Source organism: Rhinopithecus roxellana, chromosome 7 (genome assembly GCF_007565055.1).
Source record: "Rhinopithecus roxellana isolate Shanxi Qingling chromosome 7, ASM756505v1, whole genome shotgun sequence".
Lineage (NCBI taxonomy): Eukaryota > Metazoa > Chordata > Mammalia > Primates > Cercopithecidae > Rhinopithecus > Rhinopithecus roxellana.
The window spans coordinates 17149180-17169164 of NC_044555.1; positions in this window are offsets into that span (position 1 = coordinate 17149180).

Below are 19985 nucleotides of genomic sequence, written 5' to 3' on the forward strand. Positions count from 1 at the left end.
TCAATGTTCTCCCAAATGTCCTTTTGCAGATGTACAAAAACAGTCTTTCCAAACTGCTGAATGAAAATAAAGGTTTAACCCTGTGAGATGAATGCACTCATTACATAGCAGTTTCTCAGATGGTTTCCTTCTAGTTTTTATCCTGTGATAATTGCTTTTTCACCATTGGCTTAAAGGAGCTCCAAAATGTCCTTTTGCAGAATGGACAAGAACAGTTTTTCCAAACTGCTGAAACAACAGAAAGGTTTAGTCCTGTGAGGAGAATGCACACATCACAAAGAAGTTTCTCAGAAAGATTTTTTCTAGTTTTTATCTGAAGATATTTTCTTTTTCTCCATAGGCCTCAATGCACTACTAAACATCCCTTCACATCTTCTTCAAAAACAGTGTTTCCAAACTGATGAATTAACAGTAAGGTTTAACTCTGTGAGATGTATGCACACATCACAGAGTGTTTTCTCAGATAGCTTCCTTCTAGATTTTATCCTGGGGTATTTGATTTTTCACCATTGTCCTCAATGAGCTCCAAAATGTCCATTCGTAGAATGGAGAAAAAACAGTGTTTCTAAACCGCTGCATGTAAAGAAAGGTTTAAATCTGTGAGATTAATGCACACATCACATCGTAGTTTTTCAGAAAACTTCTTTCTAGTTTTTACCTGGAGATATTTTCCTTTCACCACAGCCCTCAAAGCACTTCCAAATATCCCTTTGCAGATTCTTCAAAAACAGTGTTTTCAAACTGCTGAATGAAAAAGAAAGGTTTAACTCTGTGACCTGAATGCACACATCACAAAGCAGTTTGGCAGATAGCTTCCTTCTAGTTTTTATCGTGAAATATTAGATTTTTCACCATTGGTCTCAATGAGCTCCCAAGTATCCTTTTGCAAAATGGACTAAAAGAGCGTTACCAAACAGTTGAATCAAAGAAAGGTGTAACTCTGTGAGATGAATGCCCACATCACAAACCATTTTTTCAGAAAGCTTCTTTCTGTTTTTTATGTGAAGATACTTTCTTTTTCACCATAGGCCTAAATGAGTTCCCAAATATCCCTTCACAGATTCTACAAAAACTGTTTCACAACTGCTGAATAAAAAGAAAGGGTTAACTCTGTGTGGTGAATGCATACATCACAAAGCGGTTTCTCAGATATCTTCCTTCTAGTTTTTATGCTTGTATATTTGATTTTTTGCCTTTGTCCTCAATGAGTTCCAAAATGTCCATCTGCAGAATGGACAAAAACAGTGTTTTCAAACAGCTGAATCAAAAGAAAGCTCTAACTCTGTAAGACGAATGCACACATCACAAAGCAGTTTCTCAGAGTGCTTCTTTCTAGTTTTTATCTGAAGATACTTTATTTTTCACCGTAGACCTTAATGAGTTCCCAAATATCCCTTCACAGATTCTACAAAAATAGTGTTTTTAAACTGCTGAATGAAAAGAAATGTTTACCTTTTCAAAATGAATGCATACATTACAACTCGGTTTCTCAGATAGCTTCCTCTAGTTTTTATCCTGGGGAATTTCCTCTTTTGCCATTGGCCTCAATGACCTCCCAAATGTCCAATCCTAGAATGAACAAAAACAGTGTTCCCAAAGATTGAATCGAAGGAAAGGTTAAACTATTTTAGATGAATGCACACATCACAAATAAGTTTCTCAGAAAGCTTTCTGTTTCTCAAAAAGTTTCTCTAGTTTTTATCACAAGATATTTTCTTTTTTACCGTAGGTCTCAATATGCTAACAAACATCCCTTTGCAGACTCTACAAAAACAGTGTTTCCACACTGCTGTATGAAAGAAACATTTACGTCTGTGAGATAAATGCCCATTTCACAAAGAAGTTTTTCAGATCACTTCCTTCTAATTTTTATCCTGGAATATTCACTATTTCGCTATGGGCCTCAATGGGCTCCCAAATGTCCATTCGCAGAATGGACAAAGACAGTGTTTCCAAACTGCTGAATCAACAGAAAGGTTTAACTCTGTGAAATTGAATGCACCCATCACAAAGCATTTTCTCAAAATCTTCTTTCTTGTTTTTATCTGCAGATATTTTCTTTTTCACCATAGGCCTCAATGTGCTCCCAAATATCCCTTCCCAGGTAGTACAAGAACAGTATTTCTAAACTGATGAATGAAAAAGAAAAATTTAACTCTGTAAGTGGAATGCACACATCACAAAGTGGTTTCTCAGATTGCTTCCTTCTAGTTTTTATCATGGGATGTTCGATTTTTCACATTGGCCTCTATTAGTCCCCAAGTGTCCACTTGCAGAGTGGATAAAAAACAGTGTTTCAAAACTGCTGCATTAAAAGAAAGCTTTATCTCTGTGAGATGGATGCACATATCACAAAGTAGTTACCCAGAAAGCTTCTTTCTAGTTTTTATATTAAGATATTTTCTTTTTCACCACTGGCCTTAATGCACTCTCAATTATCCCTTTGCAGATTCTACAAAAACAGTGTTTCCAAACTTCTGAATCAAATGAAATATTTAACTCTGTGACATGATAGAAACATCACAAAGCAGTTTCTCAGAAAGATTCTTTCCAGTTTTTACCTCAGGATATTTTCTTTTTCACCGTAGGCCTCAATACACTCCCAAATATGCCTTCATAGTTTCTACAAAAACAGTGTTTCCAAACTGGTGAATGAAAGTAAAAGTTTAACTCTGCAAGATCAATGGAAACATCACAAAGCATTTCCTCAAATAGCTCCTTCTACTTTTTATCCTTGATATTCAGTTTTTAGTCATTGGCCTCAATGAGTGTCCAAATGACCATTCCCAGAATGGACAAAAACCATGTTTACAAATGGCTGAATAAAAAGAAACGTTTAAGTCTGAGAGATGAATGCACATATTACAAAGCAGTTTCTCAGAAATCTTCTTTCTAGTTTTCATCTAAAGACATTTTCTTTTTCATCATAGACCTCAATGCACTCCCAAATATCCCTTCACAGAAAGGACAAAAACATTGTTTCCAAACTGCTGAATGAAAGGAAAGATTTAACTTTGAGAGATGAATGCACGCATTACAATGAATTTGCTCAGATAGCTTCCTTCTAGATTTTATCCTGTGATATTCGATTTTTTGCCATTGGCCTGAATGAGCTACCAAATGTCCATTCACAGAATGGACAAAAAGAGTGTTTCCAAACTGCTGAATCAAAAGAAAGGTTTAACTCTGTAATATGAATGCACATATCACAAAGCAGTTTTCAGAAAGCTTCTTTCTAGTTTTTGTCTGAAGATATTTTCTTTTTCATCAAAGACCTCAACACATTCCCAAATATCCCTTGGCAGATGCTACAAAAATAATGTTTAAAAACTGCTGCATGAAAAGAAAGGTTTAACTCTGTGAGATGAATGTACACATCACAAAGCAGTTCCTCAGATACCTTCCTTTTAGATTGTATACAGGGTTACTTGAATTTTTGCCATTGACCTCAATGAGCTCCCAAATGTCCTTTTGCAGAACGGACAAAAACAGTGTTTCAAAACAGCTGAATCAAAACAATGGCTTACCTCTGTGAGATGAATGCGTACATCACAAGACAGTTTCTCAGAAAGCTTCTTTCCAGTTTCTGTCTGAAGATATTTTCTTTCTCACCAAAGACCTCAATGCATTCCCAAATATCCCTTCACAGATGCTACAAAAATAATGTTTACAAACTGCTGAATGAAAAGAAAGGCTTAACTCTGTGAGATGAATGCACACACCACATAGTGGTTCCTCAGATAGCTTCCTTCTTGTTTTTATCCTGGGATATCCAATTTTTCTCCATTGCCCTCAAGGAGCCCCCAAATGTCCACTCCCAGAGTGGACAAAAACACTACTTCCAAATTGCTGAATCAAAAGAACGTTTAACTTTGTGAGATGAATGCACACATCACAAAGCAGTTTTTCAGAAAGCTTCTTTCTAGTTTTTATCGGAAGATGCTTTCTTTTTCACCAGAGGCCTCTATGCGCTCCCAAATATCCCTTCCAAGATTGTGCAAAAACAGTGTTTCCAAGCTGCTGAATGAAAATAAAGGTTTAACTCTGCGAGATGAATGCACACATCACAAAGCGCTTTCTCAGATAACTTCCTTCTAGTTTTTATCCTAGGATATTTGCTTTTTTGCCTTTGAACTCAAGGAGGTCACAAATGTCCATTCGCAGAATGGACAAAAACAGAGTTCCCTACCTTCTGAATGAAAAGCAAGTTTTACCTCTCTGAGATGAATGCAGACGTCACAAAGCAGTTTATCAGATAGCTTCCTTCTAGTTTTTATCCTGGTATATTTGCTTTTTCACCTTTGGCCTCAATGAGCTCCTAAATGTGATTTCACAGAATGGACAAAACAATGTTTCCAAACTGCTGATTCAAAAGGAAAGTTTAACTCTGTGAGATGAATGTGCACATCACAAAGTTTTTCAGAAAGCTTCTTTCTAGTTTGTATCTGAAGATATTTTCTTTTCTTCATAGGCCTCAATTTGCTCTAAAATATCCTTTTGCAAATTTTACAAAAACAGTGTTTCCATAGTGCTGAATGAAAAGATAGTTTTAACTCTGTGAGAGTTAAAATGGTCACATCACAAAGTGGCTTCTCAGATAGCTTCCTTCTAGTTTTTATCCTGAGATATTCAATTTTTGGTCGTTGGCCCCAAAGAGCTCCTAAATGTCCATTTGTAGAATGGACAAAAAAAGTGTTTCCAAACTACTGTTTCAAAAGAAAGGTTTATCTCTCTGAGGTGAAGGCACTCATCACAAAGCAGTTTCTCAGATAATGTCTTTCTAGGTTTTATCTGAACATATTTTCTTTTTCGCCATAGGCCTCAATGCACTCCCTGGTATCCCTTCGCAGATTCTACAAAAACAGTATTTCCAAACTGCTGAATTAACAGAAAGGTTTATCTCTGTGAGATGAATGCAGACATCACAAAGTGGTTTCTCAGATAGCTTCCTTCTAGTTTTTATCCTCATATATTCACTTTTTCTCCTTTGGCCTTAATGAGCTCCCAAATGTCCTTTGGCAGAATAGACAGAAACAGTGTTTCCAAAGTGCTGATTCAAAAGAAAGGTTTAACTCTGTGAGTTGAATGCACACATCACAAAGCAGTTTCTCAGAAAGCTTCTTTCTAGTGTTTATCTGAAGTTTTTTTCTTTTTCACCATAGGCCTCAATGCACTCCCAAATATCCCTTCTCAAATCCTATAAAAAAGGTGTTTCCGAACTGTTGAATGAAATGAAAGCTTTAACTCTGTGACATGAATACATACATCACAAAGCGATTTAGCAGATAGTCTCCTTACAGTTTTTAGCATGAGATATTTGATTTTTCACTGTTGACATCAATGGGCTCCAAAATATCCATTCACAAAATGGACAAAAACGGTGTTTACAAACTGCTGAATAAATGACAGTTTTAACTCTGTGAGATGAACGCCCACATCACAAAGCAGTTTCTCAGATAGCTTCCTTTTAATTTTTATCCTGGTATATTCACTTTTTTTACATTTGGCCTCTATGAAATCCCAAAAATCTTTTCATAGAATGAACAAAAACAGTGTTTCCAAGCTGCTGAATCAAAAGAGAGGTTTAATTCTGTGAGATTAATACACACATCACAAAGAAGTTTCTCAGAAAGTTTCCTTCTAGTTTTCATCTGATGATATTTTCTTTTTCAACATAGGCCTTAAAGCATTCCCAAATCTCTCTTCACAGATTTTACAAAATCTGTGTTTTCAACCTGCTGAGTGAAAAGGAAATTTTAACTTTTCTACATGAATGCACACATCACAAAGCAATTTTTCAGCTAGCTTCCCTTTACTTTTTACCCTGGGATATTCAATTTTTCGCCATAGGCTTCAATGAGCTCCCAAATGCCAATTTGCAAAATGGACAAAAACTGTCTCCAAACTGCTGAATTAAAAGAAAAGTTTACCTCTGTGAGGTGAATGTACTCATCACAAAGCAGTTTCTCAGAAAGCTTCTTTCTAGTTTTTATCTGAAGATACTTTCTTTTCTCACCATAGGCCTCAATGTGCTCCCAAATATTCCTTCGCTGATTCTAAAAACTCAGGGTTTCCAAACAGCCAAATGAAAAGGAAAGCTTAACTATGGGTAATGAATGCACACATCATAAAGTGGTTTCTCAGAAAGCTTCTTTCTGTTTTTTATCTGAACATATTTTCTTTTACACTATAGGCCTCAATGTGTTCCCAAATATTCGTTCGCAGTTTCTAAAAACACAGGGTTGCCAAACAGCTGAATGAGAAGGAAGGTTTAGCTCTGTGAGATGAATGCACACATCACAAAACAGTTTCTCAGATAGTTTCCTTCTACTTTGTATCCTGGGATACTGGATTTATCGCCATTGGCATTAATGAACTCCCAAAGGTGCATTGGCAGAATGGTCATAAACAGTGTTTCCAAACTGCTGAATCAAAAGAAAGATTTACTCTTTGAGATGAATGCCACATCACAAAGTGGTTTCTCAGAGAGCTTCTTTCTAGTTTCTGTCTGAGGATATTCAGTTTTATCCCGTAAGGCTCAATGGGCTCCAAAAAGTCACTTCACAGATTCTAAAACAAGTATGTTTCCAACCTGATGAATCTAAAGAAAGGTTTACCTCTGTGAGATGAATCCACACATCACCTATCAGTTTCACAGATAGCTTGCGGCTCGTTTTCATCTGGGGATATTCAGTTTTTCCCCATAGGCCTCCCTAAACTCCCAAAAGTCCCTTTGTAGCTTCTACAAAATGAGGGATTCCAATCTGTGGAATCAAAAGAAAAGTTTAACTGTGTCAGATGAATCCAAACATCTCAAAACTGTTGCACAGATTGCTTTATTCTAGTTTTTATCTGGGCATATTCCATGTTTCCCCATATGTATTAATGGGTCTCCAATTGTCCCTGCCCAATCTCTACAAAAAAAGTTGTTACAACCTGCTGAATCTAAAAAAAAATTTTAACTCTGTGAGATGAATCCACACATCACCAAGTAATTTCTCAGATGGCTTCTTTCTAGTTTTTATCTGAAGATATTTGGCTTTTCCCACAGGGTCAATGGGTTCTTAAATGTCCCTTCGCAGATTCTACAAAAAAAGTGGTTCCAACCTGCTGAATGGTAAGAAGTGTTTAACTCTGTGAGGTGAATCCACCAATGACCAAGCAGTTTCACAGATAGCTTCTTTCTAGTTTTTATCTGAAAATATTCAGTCTTCCCCATAGGACTCAATGGGTTTTCAAATGTTTCTTCATAGATAATGTAAAAGATGTGTTTTTTACCGGGTGAGTAAAAAGAAAACTTTGCCTCTGGGAGATGAAACCACACATCCCCAAGCAGTTTCACAGAAACTTCTTTCTAGTTTTTATCTGGGGATATTTGCTTTTGTCCCAAGGCCTTAATGGCCTCCAAATGACCCTCTGAAGTTTTGACAAAAAGAGTCTTTCCCACCTGCTGAATACAAAGAAAGGATTAACTCTGTGAATTGAATCCACACATCCCAAACTGGTTTCAGAGATAGCTTCTTTCTAGTTTTCATCTTGGGGTATTCTGCTTTTCCTTATAAACCTCAATGTGCTCCCAAATAACCTTTTGCAGATTCTACAAAAAAGTATTCCAACCTGCTGCATGAAAAGAAAGTTTTAATTCTGTGAGATGAATCCAAACATCACAAACCAGTTTCACAGATAACCCTTTCTTCTAGTTTTAATCTTGGGATATTCTGTTTTTTCCCATAGACTTTAATAAGATCCCAAATATACCTACACAAATTCTATAAAAAGAGTGTTTTTTTAACCTGGTGAATCAAAGGAAAAGTTTAACTTTGTTAGTTGAATCCCCACTTCTTAATACAGTTTCACAGACAGTTTCTTTCTACTTTTTACATCAAAATATTAGTTTTTTCCCCATAGGCCTCAATGCAATCCCAAATCTACCTTCACAGATTCTACAAAGAAAGTGCTTCCAACCTGCTGAATCAAAAGTAAGGTTTAACTCTGTGAGATGAATCTGCACGTCACCATGCAGTTTCACAGATAGCTTCTTTCTATTTTTTACTTAAGGATATTCGGTTTTCCCCTTAGGCCTCAATGGGTTCTTAAATGTCCCTTCACAGACTCTACAAAAAGAGGGTTCCCAACCTGCTGAATCAATAGAAAGTTTGTTTCCATAGGCCTCAATTGGCTCCCAAATGTCTCTTGGTAGATTCTACAAAAATAGTGTTTCCAACTGGCTGAATCAAAAGAAAGATTTACCTCTGTGAGATGAATTGACATATCACCAGCCAGTTTCACAGATAGTTTTAATTTGTATCTGGGGATATTCAGGATATTTTTTATAGGCCTCCATAAACTCCAAAATGTCCCTTCATAGATTCTACCAAAGCATTCTTTCCAACCTGTTGAATGAAACAAAAACTTTAACTCTGTGAGATGAATTCACATATATCAGAGCAGTTTCACAGATAGCTTCTTTCTAGGTTTTAAAAGGGGATATTAGGTTTTTCCTCATAGACTTTAATGGGCTCCCACATGTCCCTTTGCAGATTCTTCAAAAAGAGCGTTTCCAATCGGCTGAATCAAAAGAAAGGTTTAACTCTGTGAGACAAATCCACACATCACCATGCAGTTTAGCAGATAGGTTTTTGTAGTTTTTATCTGGGGACATTCTTTTTTTTTCCATAGGCCTTAATTCATTCCCAAATGTCCTTTTGCAGATTCTACAAAAACATTGTTTTTAAATTGCTGAATCATAAGAAAAGTTTAACTATGAGAGATCAATTCACACATCACCAAGCAGTTTCACAGGTAGTTTCTTTCTAGTTTTTATCTGACGATATTTGGATTTACCCCATAAGCCTCAATGGGCTACCAAATGTCCTTTGGCAGTTTGTACCAACAAAAAGTGTTTCCAGCCCTGCTGAATAAAAGAAAGGTTTATCTCTCTTAGATAAATTCCCTCATTATGAAGCAGTTTCGCAGATAGGTTCTTCCTAGTTTTTATCTGGGGACATGTAGTTTTTCTCCAAAGGCGTTAATGAACACCCAAATGCACCTTGTCAGATTCTTCAAAAAAGTGATTCCAATCTGCGGAATCAAGAAAATGTTCAACTCTGTGAGGTCAATCCACAAATCACAAGGCAGTTACACAGATAGCTTCTTTATAGTTTTTCTGTGAGGATATTCCTTTTTCCCCCATATGCCTCAATGGGCTCAAAAATGTACCCTTTTGGATTCTACAAAAAGAGTGTTTCCAACATGCTGAATCAAAAGAAAGGTTTATCTCTGCGAGATGAATCCACACATCACAAAGCAGTTTCACAGATAGCTTCTTTTTAGTTTTTACCTAGTGATATTGGGATTTTCTTCGTAAGCTTCAGTGGACTCTAAAATGTCCCATTGCAGATACTACAAAAAGAGTGTTGCCAACTTGCTGAATCAACAGAAAGGTCTAGCTATGTGAGGTGGATCCAAAGCAGTTTCACAGGTAGATTCTTTCTGGTTTTTATCTGGTGATACTCGTTTTTTCCCTGTAGGCTTCAATGGGCTCCTAAATATCCTTTCACTGACACTTCAAAAAGAGTGTTTACATCCTGCTGAATCAAAAGAAACGTTTGCCTCAGGTAGATGAATCCACACATCACCACACAACCCCACTAATAGCTTCTTTGTATTTCTTATCTGGGAATTTTTTAATTTTTCCCCATAGGCTTCAATGGACTCCCAAATCTCCTTTGGCAGATTCTAAAATAAAGAGTGTTTCAAACGTGTTGAATCAAAAGAAAGCTGCAACCCTGGGAGATGAATCCAGAAATCACAAAACAGTTCAACAGGTAGCTTTTTTCTAGTTTTTAAGGGTGATATTTGGCTTTATCCCTTAGGCCCAAGCGAGCTCCCAAATGTTTCTTTGTAGATTCTACAAAAAGAGTGATTCCAACCTGATGAGTCAAAAGAAAGGTTTAACTCTGTGAGATGAATCCACTCATCACCACGCAGATTCACACACAGATCTTTCTAGTTCTTATCTAGGAATATATGGTTTTTCCCCATAGGCTTCAATGGGCTCCTAAATATCCCTTCAAAGTTTCAGCAGAAAGAATGCTTCCAAACTGCTGAATCAAAAGACAGGATTAACTATGTGATTTGAATCCAGAAATCACCAAGTAATTTCAAATATAGCTTCTTTCAAATTTGTATCTGGAGATATTCTTTTCTCCCCTTAGGCCTCAATAAGTTTCAAAATGTCCATTCAAAAATTCTGCAAAAAGCGTGTGTCCCCAACCTGCTGAGTCAAAAGAAACTTTTAACTCTGTGAGTCGAATCAACACATCACCAAGCAGTTTGCCAGGTAGCTTCCTCCTAGTTTTTATCTGTGGATATTCTTTCTTCCTCATAGTCCTCAATGGGCTCCCAAATGTCCCTTCTCAGATTCTATGAAAACAGTGTTTTTAACCTGCAAAATCAAAAGAAAGCTTTTAATCTGTGAGTTGAATCAACACATCACCAAGCTATTTCACAGATAGCTTCTTCCCAGTTTGTATCTGGGGATATTCCCTTTTTCCATGTAGACTTCAATGGACTCCTGAATGTCCTGTCACAGATTCTATGAAAATAGTGTTTTCAACCTGCTGAATGAACAGAAAGTTTTAACTCTGTGAGAAGAATGAACACGTCACCAAGCAGTTTCACAGATAGCCTCTTTCTAATTTGTATCTGGGGATAGTCTGGTTTACCCTTAGTCCTCAATGGGCTTCAAAATATCCCTTTGCAGATTCTACAAAAAGAGTGTTTCCATCCTTCTGAAGCAAAAGAAAGCTTAAACTCAGTGAGTGGAATGCACACAGCCCCAAGTAGTTTCACATATAATTTCTTTCTAGTTTTTATTTGGAGATATTCTGTTGTTCCTAGGAGGACCCAAAGGGCTCAAAAATGTCCCTTTGCAGATTCTACCAAAAGAATGTTTCCAATCTTCAGATCAAAAGAAATGTTTAACTCTGTGAGATGAATCCACACGTAACCATAGAGTTTCACAGATAGCTTCTTACTAGTTTTTATGTGGGAATCTTCAGTTCCTTCCCATAGGCCTCAAAGGGCTCCCAAATGTCCCTTCACGGATTCTACAAAAAATAGTATTTCCAGCCTGCTGAGACAGAAGAAAGGTTTAGCTCTGTGAGATACATCCATACATCACTAAGCAGTTTCACAGATAGTTTCTTTCTAGTTGTTTTCTGTGGATATTCAATTTTTATTCATACACCCCAATGGGCTCCAAAATGTCCCTTCACAGGATCTACAAAAAGAGCGTTTCCATCCTGCTGAATTGAAAGAAAGGTTTACCTCAGTGAGATGAATCTACACATTATGAAGCAGTTGCACAGATAGCTTATTTCTAGTTTTTATCTGGGTATATTCAGTATTACCCCATAGGCCTCAATGGGCTCCAAATGTCCCTTTGCAGATTCTACAAAAAGTGTTTCCAACCTGCTGAATCAAAGGAAAGTTTAACTCTTTGAGATGAATCCACACAACATCAGGTATTTTCAACCATTTCTTCTTTCTAGTTTTTATCTGAGAATATTTGTTGTTTTTTTTTTTCCCATAGGCCTCAAAGAACTCTGAAATGTCCATTTGCAGATTCTACAGAAACAGTTTCCGACCTCATGAATAAAACAAAAGTTTTATCTCTGTGAGATAAATCCAAACATCACCTAGCAATTTCACAGATCACTTCTTTCTAGTTTTTACCTGGGGATATTCAGCTTTTCCCCATAGGACTCAATGGGCTCCCAAATGGCCCTTCACAGATTCTACAAAGAGTGTTTTCAACCTGCTGGATTAAAAGGAAGTGTTAATTCTGTGAGACCTCTCCACACACCACAAGCTATTTAACAGATAGTTTCTTTCTAGCTTTTATCTGGGGATATACAGTTTTTCCCCATAGGCCTCAATGGACTCACAAATGTCCCTTCGCAGATTCTACAAAAGACATTTTCCAACTTGCTGAATCAAAAAAAAAGGTGTAACTCTATGAGACTGCTCCACATATTATGAGGCAGTTTCACAGATAGCTTCCTTCTAGTTTTTATCTGGGGATGTTCATTTTTTCTCTATAACCCTTGATGAGCTCCCAAATGTCTTTTCACAGATTCTACATAAACATGTCTCCAGTCTGTGGAATCAAAAGAAAGGTTTGTAACTGTGAGATGAAACTACACATCAACAAAGTGTTTCCACAGATAGCTTTTTTATAGTATTAATTTTGGGATATTCAATTTTTTACCCATGGGGCTCAAAGGCCTCAGAAATGTCCCTTCACAGATTCTACAGAAAGAGTGTCCCCAACCTGTTGCATCAAAAGAAACATTTAACTCTGTGAGATAAATTAAAATATCACCAAGCAGTTTCACAGAGAGCTTTATTCCAGCTTTTGTCCATGGATAGTCCCTTTTTTCCATCAACCTCAAAGGGCTCCCAAGTTTCTTTCTGCAGATTCTGCAAAAGGAGTGTTTCCAACCTGCTGAATCAAAGAAAAATTTAACTCTGTGAGATGAAACCACACATCACCAAGCAGTTTCACATATAGCTTCTTTCTAGTTTTTATCTGGGGATATTTTGTTTTCCTCCATAGGCCTCAATGCTCTTTGAAATGTTTCTTCACAGATTCTAGAAAAAGAGTGTTTCAATCCTGCTGAATTTTAAGAAAGGTTTAACTCCATGAGATGAATCCACACATCAACAAGCAGTTTCACAGATAGCTTCTTTCTAGTTTTTATCTAGTGATATTGATTTTTCACCATAAGCGTCAATTGGCTCCCAAATGTAGCTTTGCAGATTCTGCAAAAACAGTGTTTCCAACCTGCTGAGATGAATCCACACATCAACAATCAGTTTCACAGATAACTTCTTTTCTAGTTTTTCTCTGGGGATATTCGGTATTTCCCCAAAGGCCTCAATGGGTTCCCAAATGTTTTTTCAGATTCTACAAAAAAGTGTCTCCAACCTGCTGAATCAAAAAAAAGGTTTAATACTGTGTGAGGGATCCACACATCACAAAGAAGTTTGGCAGATTGCTTATTTCTAGTTTTTATCTGGGAATATTCGGTTTTCCCCATAGGCCCCAAAGGGTTCCCAAATGACACTATGCACATTCTACAAGAAGAGTGTTTACAACCTGCTGAAACAAAATAAAATTTTAACTCTGTGGCATGAATGTAGACATCAGAAAGCAACTTTACAGATAGTTTCTTTTTAGTACTTATCTTGGGATATTCAGTTTTTCCCAATAGGCAACAACAGGCTTCAAATGTCCCTTTGCAGATCCTAAAAAAAGAGTATTTCCAACCTGATGAATCAAAAGAAAGGTTTAACACTGTGAGATGAATTGAATCCACACATCAAAAAGCAGTTTCCAAGATAACCGTTTTCTAGTTTTTATCTGGGGATATTCTGTTTTTCCCATAGACCTCAATGGATTCCGAAATGTCTCTTTGCAGATTCTACAAAAAGAGGATTGCCAACCTACTGAATCAAAAGTCACTTTTAACTCCATGAGATAAGTCCAGACGTCACAAATCAGATTCATAGATAGCTTGTTTCTACTTTTTTTCTGGGGATATTCTGTTTTTCCCCATAGACTTCAATGGGCTCCCAAATATTCCTTTGCAGATACTACAAACAGACGGCTTCCAACATGGTGAATCAAAAGAAAGGTTGAACTCTGTGAAATGAATCCACACATCACCAAACAGTTTAACAGATAGCTTTTTTTTAGTTTGTATCTGAATATGTTCTGTTTTTTTTTTTTTCTGTAGGACTCAATCGAATCCCACACATTCCTTTGCCAATTCTAAGAAAAAGAGTGTTTCCAAACTGCTGAATCAAAAGAAAAGTTTAACTCTGTGGGATACATCCACCCCTCACCAAGCAGTTTCACAGATTGGTTCTAGTTTTTATCTGGAGATATCCACTTTACACTATGGGCACCAATGGATTCCCAAATGTCCCTTAGCATGTCCTAGAAAAAGAGTGTTTCCATCCTACTGTATTGAATGAAAGGTTTACTTCTGTGAGATGAATCTGCACATCATGAAGCAGTTTCACAAATAGGTTATTTCTAGTTTTTATTTGGGGATATTTTGTTTTAACCCATATGTCTCAATGGGCTCCAGATGTCCCTTCACAGATTCTACAAAAAGTGTGTTTCCAACCTGCTGAATGAAGAGAAAGGTTTAACTCTGTGAGATGAATCCACACATCAGCAAGCATTTTCATCTATTGGTTCTTTCTCATTTTCATCTGAGGATATTTGTTTTTTCCCATAGGCCTCAGAGGACTCCTAAATGTCCCTTCACAGATTCTACAAAAACCGTGTTTCCAACCTCCTGAATAAAACAAAAGTTTTATCTCTGTGAGTTGAATCCACACATCACCAAGTAGTTTCACAGATATCTTCTTTCCAGTATTTATCTGGTGATATTCAGTTTTTCCTTGTTGGCCTCAATGGGCTCTGAAATGTCCCTTCACAGATTCTACAAAAAGAGTGTTGCTAACCTGCTGAATAAGAAAAAAAAGTTTTAACTCCATGAGATGAATCCACGTATCATAAAGTAGTTTCACAGATAGCTTCTTTCTATTTTTAATCTGGAGACCTTTTATTTTTTCCTATAGGCCCAAGTGGGCTCCCAAATGTCCCATCACAGATTCTATGAAAAAAGTATTTCCAACCTCCTGCATCTAAAGAAATATTGAATTCTGTCAGATGAATCCACACATCACAAAGCAGTTTCACAGATAGTTTCTTTCTAGTTTTTGTCTGGGGATATTTGGTTTTTCTATATAGGCCTCAATTTACTCCCAAATGTCTCTTCACAGATTCTACAAAAAGAGTGTTTTTAACCTACTGAAATAAAGAAATGTTTACCTCTGTGAGATGAATCCACACAGCACAAAGAAGGTTCACAGATAGCTTCTTTCTAGCTTTAGTCTGAGGATTTTTCATTTTCTTCCACAGGCCGGAAGGGCTCCCAAAAGTTCCTTCACAGATTCTACAAAAAGAGTATCTCCAACTTGCTGAATCAAAAAAAAAAAAATAGTTTAACTCTAAGAGAGAAATCCACACATCACCAAGCAGTTTCATAGACAGTTTCTTTCTAGTTTTTATCTTGGGATATTCAATTTTTCCCCACAGACCTCAATGTGATCCTGGACATTCCTTCATTGATTCTACAAATAGAATGTTTCCAAACAGCTTAATCAATTGAAATGCTTAACTCTGTGAGATGAATCCACATATCACGAAGCAGTCTCAAAGATACCTTCTTTCTGGTTTTTATCTGGGTATACTCTGTTTTATCTTATAAGCCAAAATGGGCTCCCAAATGTCACTTCATAGATTCCACAAAAGTAGTGTTTCCAAACTGCTGAGTCAAAGAAAGGTTTAACTCTGAATTGAATCCACACAACACAAAGCAGTTTCATAGATATCTTCTTTCTAGTTTTTATCTAGGGATTTCTTTTTCTCATAGACCTATATGGTCTCTCAAATGTCACTTCACCGATTCTATGAAAAGAATTTTTCATACCTTCTGAATCAAAACAAAGCTTTAACTCTGTTAGATGAATCCACGCATCACAAAGCAGTTTCACACATAGCTTCTTTCCAGTTTTTTTTCTGGGGATATTGGGGATATTGGCCACATAGGCCTCAATGGGGTCCCAAATGTCCTTTTGCAGATTCTACATAAAGAGTTTTTCCAACCTGCTGAATCAAAGGAAGGTTTAACTCATGAGATATATCAGCACGTCAGAGAGTGGTTTCACAGATGGCTTCTTTCTAGTTTTTGTCTGGAGATACTCAGTTTTTCTCCAATGGCCTCACAGAACTCCCAAATGTCCCTTTGCAGATTCTACAAAAAGAATGGTTCCAACATGCTGAAAAAATGAAAGCGTTATCTTGGCGAGATTAATCGACACATCACAAAGCAGTTTTACAGATAGCTTCTTTCTAGTTTTTATCTGGGATATTTGGTTTTTCCCCTAGGCTTTAATGGGCTCCAAAATGTCTCTTCGCAGATTCTATAAAAGAGTATTTCCAACGTGCCTCATCAAAAGATCAGATTCAACTCTGTACAATTAATGTAAACAACAAAAAGCAGTTTCATAGATACCTTTTTTCTAGTTTTTATCTGGCAATATTCCGTTTTTTCACATAGGCCTCAATAGGCTCTCTAATGTCCCTTCACAGACTCTACAAAAAAAGGCTTTCCAAACTGGTGAATCAAGAGATGTTTTCGTCTGTGTGATGAATCCACACATCACAAAGCAGTTTACATCTGCAAGATTAATCCAAACATTATCAAGCAGTTTCACAGATAGCTTCTTTCTAGTTTTCATCTGAGGATATTCGGTTTTCACCATAGGCCTCAATGGGATCCCAAATTTTCTTTCGTGAATTTTACAGAAAGAGTGTTTCCAAATTGCTGAATCATAAGAAAGGTTGAAGTCTGAAATGAATCCACACACCCCCAAGCAGTTTCACAGATAGCTTTTTTCTAGTTAGTATTTGGGGAGATTCTGTTTCTCCCCATAGGCCACATGGGCTCCCAAATGTCCCTTTGCCAATTCTCCAAAAAGAGTGTTTCCAAACTGAAAAATCAAAAGAAAGTTTTAACTCTGTGAGATGAATCCACACATGAGAAAACATTTTCACAGATAGCTTCTTTCTAGTTTTTTTCTGGGGATATTCGGTTTTTCCCAATAGGAATCTATGGGCTCTCAAATGTCCCTTCGCAGATTCTACAAAAAGGGTTTTTCAACTTGCTGAATCAAAAGAAAGATTAACTGTCAGATGAATCCACACATCATAAATCAGTTTCACAGATAGTTTCTTTCTAGTTTTTATCTGGGGATATTCTGTTTTTTTCCAAAGGCCTCAATGGGCTCCCAATTGCTGTTGACAGATTCAACAAAAAGAATGTTTCCAACATGCTGAATTTAAGAAAGGTTTAACTCTGTGATATATATCCACACATCACAAAGCAGTTTCACGGATAGCTTCTTTCTAGTTTTTATCTGGGGATATTTGCTTTTTCCTTATAAGCCTCAATAGGCTCTCAAATGTCCCTTCACAGATTCTACAAAAAGTGTTTCCAAACGGCTGAATCAAAAGACAGTTTTAACTCTCTGAGATGAATCCACACAACACAAAGCAGTTTCACAGATAGCTTCTTTCTGGTTTTTATCTGGGGATATTTGGTTTTTCCCCATAGGACTCAATGGGATCCCAAATATCCCTGCACAGATTCTATGAAAAGAGTGTTTCCAACTTGCTGAATCAATACCAAGGTTTAATTCTTTGTGATGAATACACATATTACAAAAGTTTCACAGATAGATTATTTTTATCTGGGGATATTTCAGTTTTTCCCATACACCCATATGGGATCCCAAATGTCCCTTTGCAGATTCCACAAAAAGGGTGTTTCCAACCAGCTGTATCAAACAATAGGCTTAACTCTGTTAGATGAATCCAACCATCACAAAGAAGTTTCAAAGATACCTTCTTTAAAGTTTTCATCTTAGGATATTTTGTTTCTCTTCATAGGCCTCAATGGGATTTCAAACATCCCTTTGCAGATTCTACAAAGAGATGGTCTCCAAGTTGTTGAAACAAAAGAAATGTTTAGTTCAGGGAGACGAATCCACACATTACCAAGCCACTTCAAAGATAGCGTCTTTCTAGTTTTTAATCTGGGGATATTTGGTTTCTCCCCTTAGTGCTAAATGGACTCCCAAATGTCCCTTTCCAGATTCTGCAAAAAGAGTGTTTCCATCCTCTTGAATCAAAAGAGAAGTTAATCCCTGTGAGATGAATCCACACGTCACAATGCAGTTTCACAGATAGCTTCTTTCTAGTTTTTATCTGGGGGTATACTGTTTTTTCCCTAGAGACCTCAATGGTTCCAAAATGTACCTTTACTGCTTCTAGAAAAAGAGTGCTTACAACCTGCTGAATCAGAAAAAAAAATTAATCTGTGAGATGAATCCATACATTAAAAAGCCATTTCACTAATAGCTTTTTTCCAGTACTTATCTGGACATATTTGGTTTCTCCACATAGGCCCAAATTTGCTCCCGAATATGTCTTTGCAGATGCTATGAAAACAGTATTTCCAACGTGCTGAATGAAAAGAAATGTTTAATTCTGTTAAATGAATCCACACATCACATAGCAGTTATAGGCCTCAATTTACTCCCAAATGGCTCTTCGCTGATTCTACAAAATGAATGTTTTGTTAAATGCTGAAAACAATGAAATCAATTTTCTTTGTCTCTGTGAAATGAATATAGACATCACAAAACAGTTTTGCAGAGAGCTTATTTCCAGTTTTTACCTGTGGATGTTCTATTTTTCCCCATAGGCTTCAGTGGGCTTCAAAATGTCCCTTTGCAGATACACCAAAAAGAGTGTATCCCATCTGCTAAATCAACAGAAGTGTTAAACTTTGTGCAATGAATCCACATATCACAAAGTAGTTTCACAAGTAGCTTCTTTCCAGTTTTATCTGCGGATGTTTGGCTTTTCCCCATAGGCCTCAATTGGTTCCCAAATGTCACTTCATAAATTCTAGAAAGAAAAGTGTTTCCAACATGCTGAATCAAAAGTCATGTCTAAATTTGTGAGATGAATGCATACATCATACATCCATTTCACAGATAACTTATTTCTACTTTTTAGCAGAAGTTATTAACTTTTTCACCATAGACCTCAATGAGCTCCCAACTGTACCTTCACTCATTCTACAAAAGAGTGTTTCCAACCTGCCGAATCAAAATAAGAGTTTAACTCTGTGAGATGAAACCACGCCTAACAAAGCAGTTTCTCACATAACTTCTTTCTAGTTTTGATCTAATGATATTCCATTTTTTCTATACGCCTGAGTGCACTCCAAATTGTCCTTTTGGGGTTTCTACAAAAAGAGTACTTCCTACATGCAAAATCAAAAGAAAGTTTTAAAGTCTGTGCATTGAGTCCACACACCATAAAGCAGTTTCACAGGTAGACTCTGTCAAGTTTTTATCTAGGGGTATTCGGTTTTTCCCCATAGGCCTCAATGGGATCCAAATGTTATTTCATAGATTCTAGAAAAATAAGTGTTTCCAACTTGCTGAATCAAAAGAAATGCTTAACTTTGTGAGATGAATCCATACATCACAAAGCAGTTTCACAGATACCTTCTTTTAGATTTTTTTTTTGGGGATATTTGCTTTTTTCCCCATAGGCCTCAAAGTCCTCCTATATGTCCCTTTGCAGACTCTCCACAAAGAGTGTTTCAAAAATGCTGAATATAAAGAAAGTTTAAATTCTGTGAGATGAACACACACATCAAAAAGCAATTTCACATATAGCTTCTTTCTAGTCTTTGTCTGGGGATATCTGTTTTTTTACCATAGGCCTCAATGGGCTCCTAAATGTCCCTTTGCAGATTCTCAAAAAAGAGTGTTTCCAACCTGCTGAATCAATAAAAGGATTTAACTCTGCCAGTGAAATCCACACATCACAAAGCTGTTTCGCAGGTAGCTTCTTTCTGTGTTTTACTTGGAGATATTTTGTTTTAGTTCATAGACTGGTGTGGTCTCCCAAGTGTCCCTTCATGGATTCTCCAACAAACGTGTTTCCGAACTGCTGAATCAAAAGAAAAGTTTAACTTTCTGAGACGAATCCACACAACACAAAGCAGTTTCACAGATAGCTTCTTTCTAGTTTTTTTTCTGAGGACATTTGGATTTTCCCCATAGGCCTCAATGGGCTCCCAAATGTTGCTTCACAGATGCTTCAAAAAGATTGTTCCAAGCTGCTGAATCAAAAGAATTGTTTTACTCTGTCAGATGAATCCACATATTACATCAGTTTCACATATAACTTCCTTAGATTTTGTATATTGGGAAATTCAGTTTTCCCCATAGGCCACAATGGGCTCCCAAATACTCCT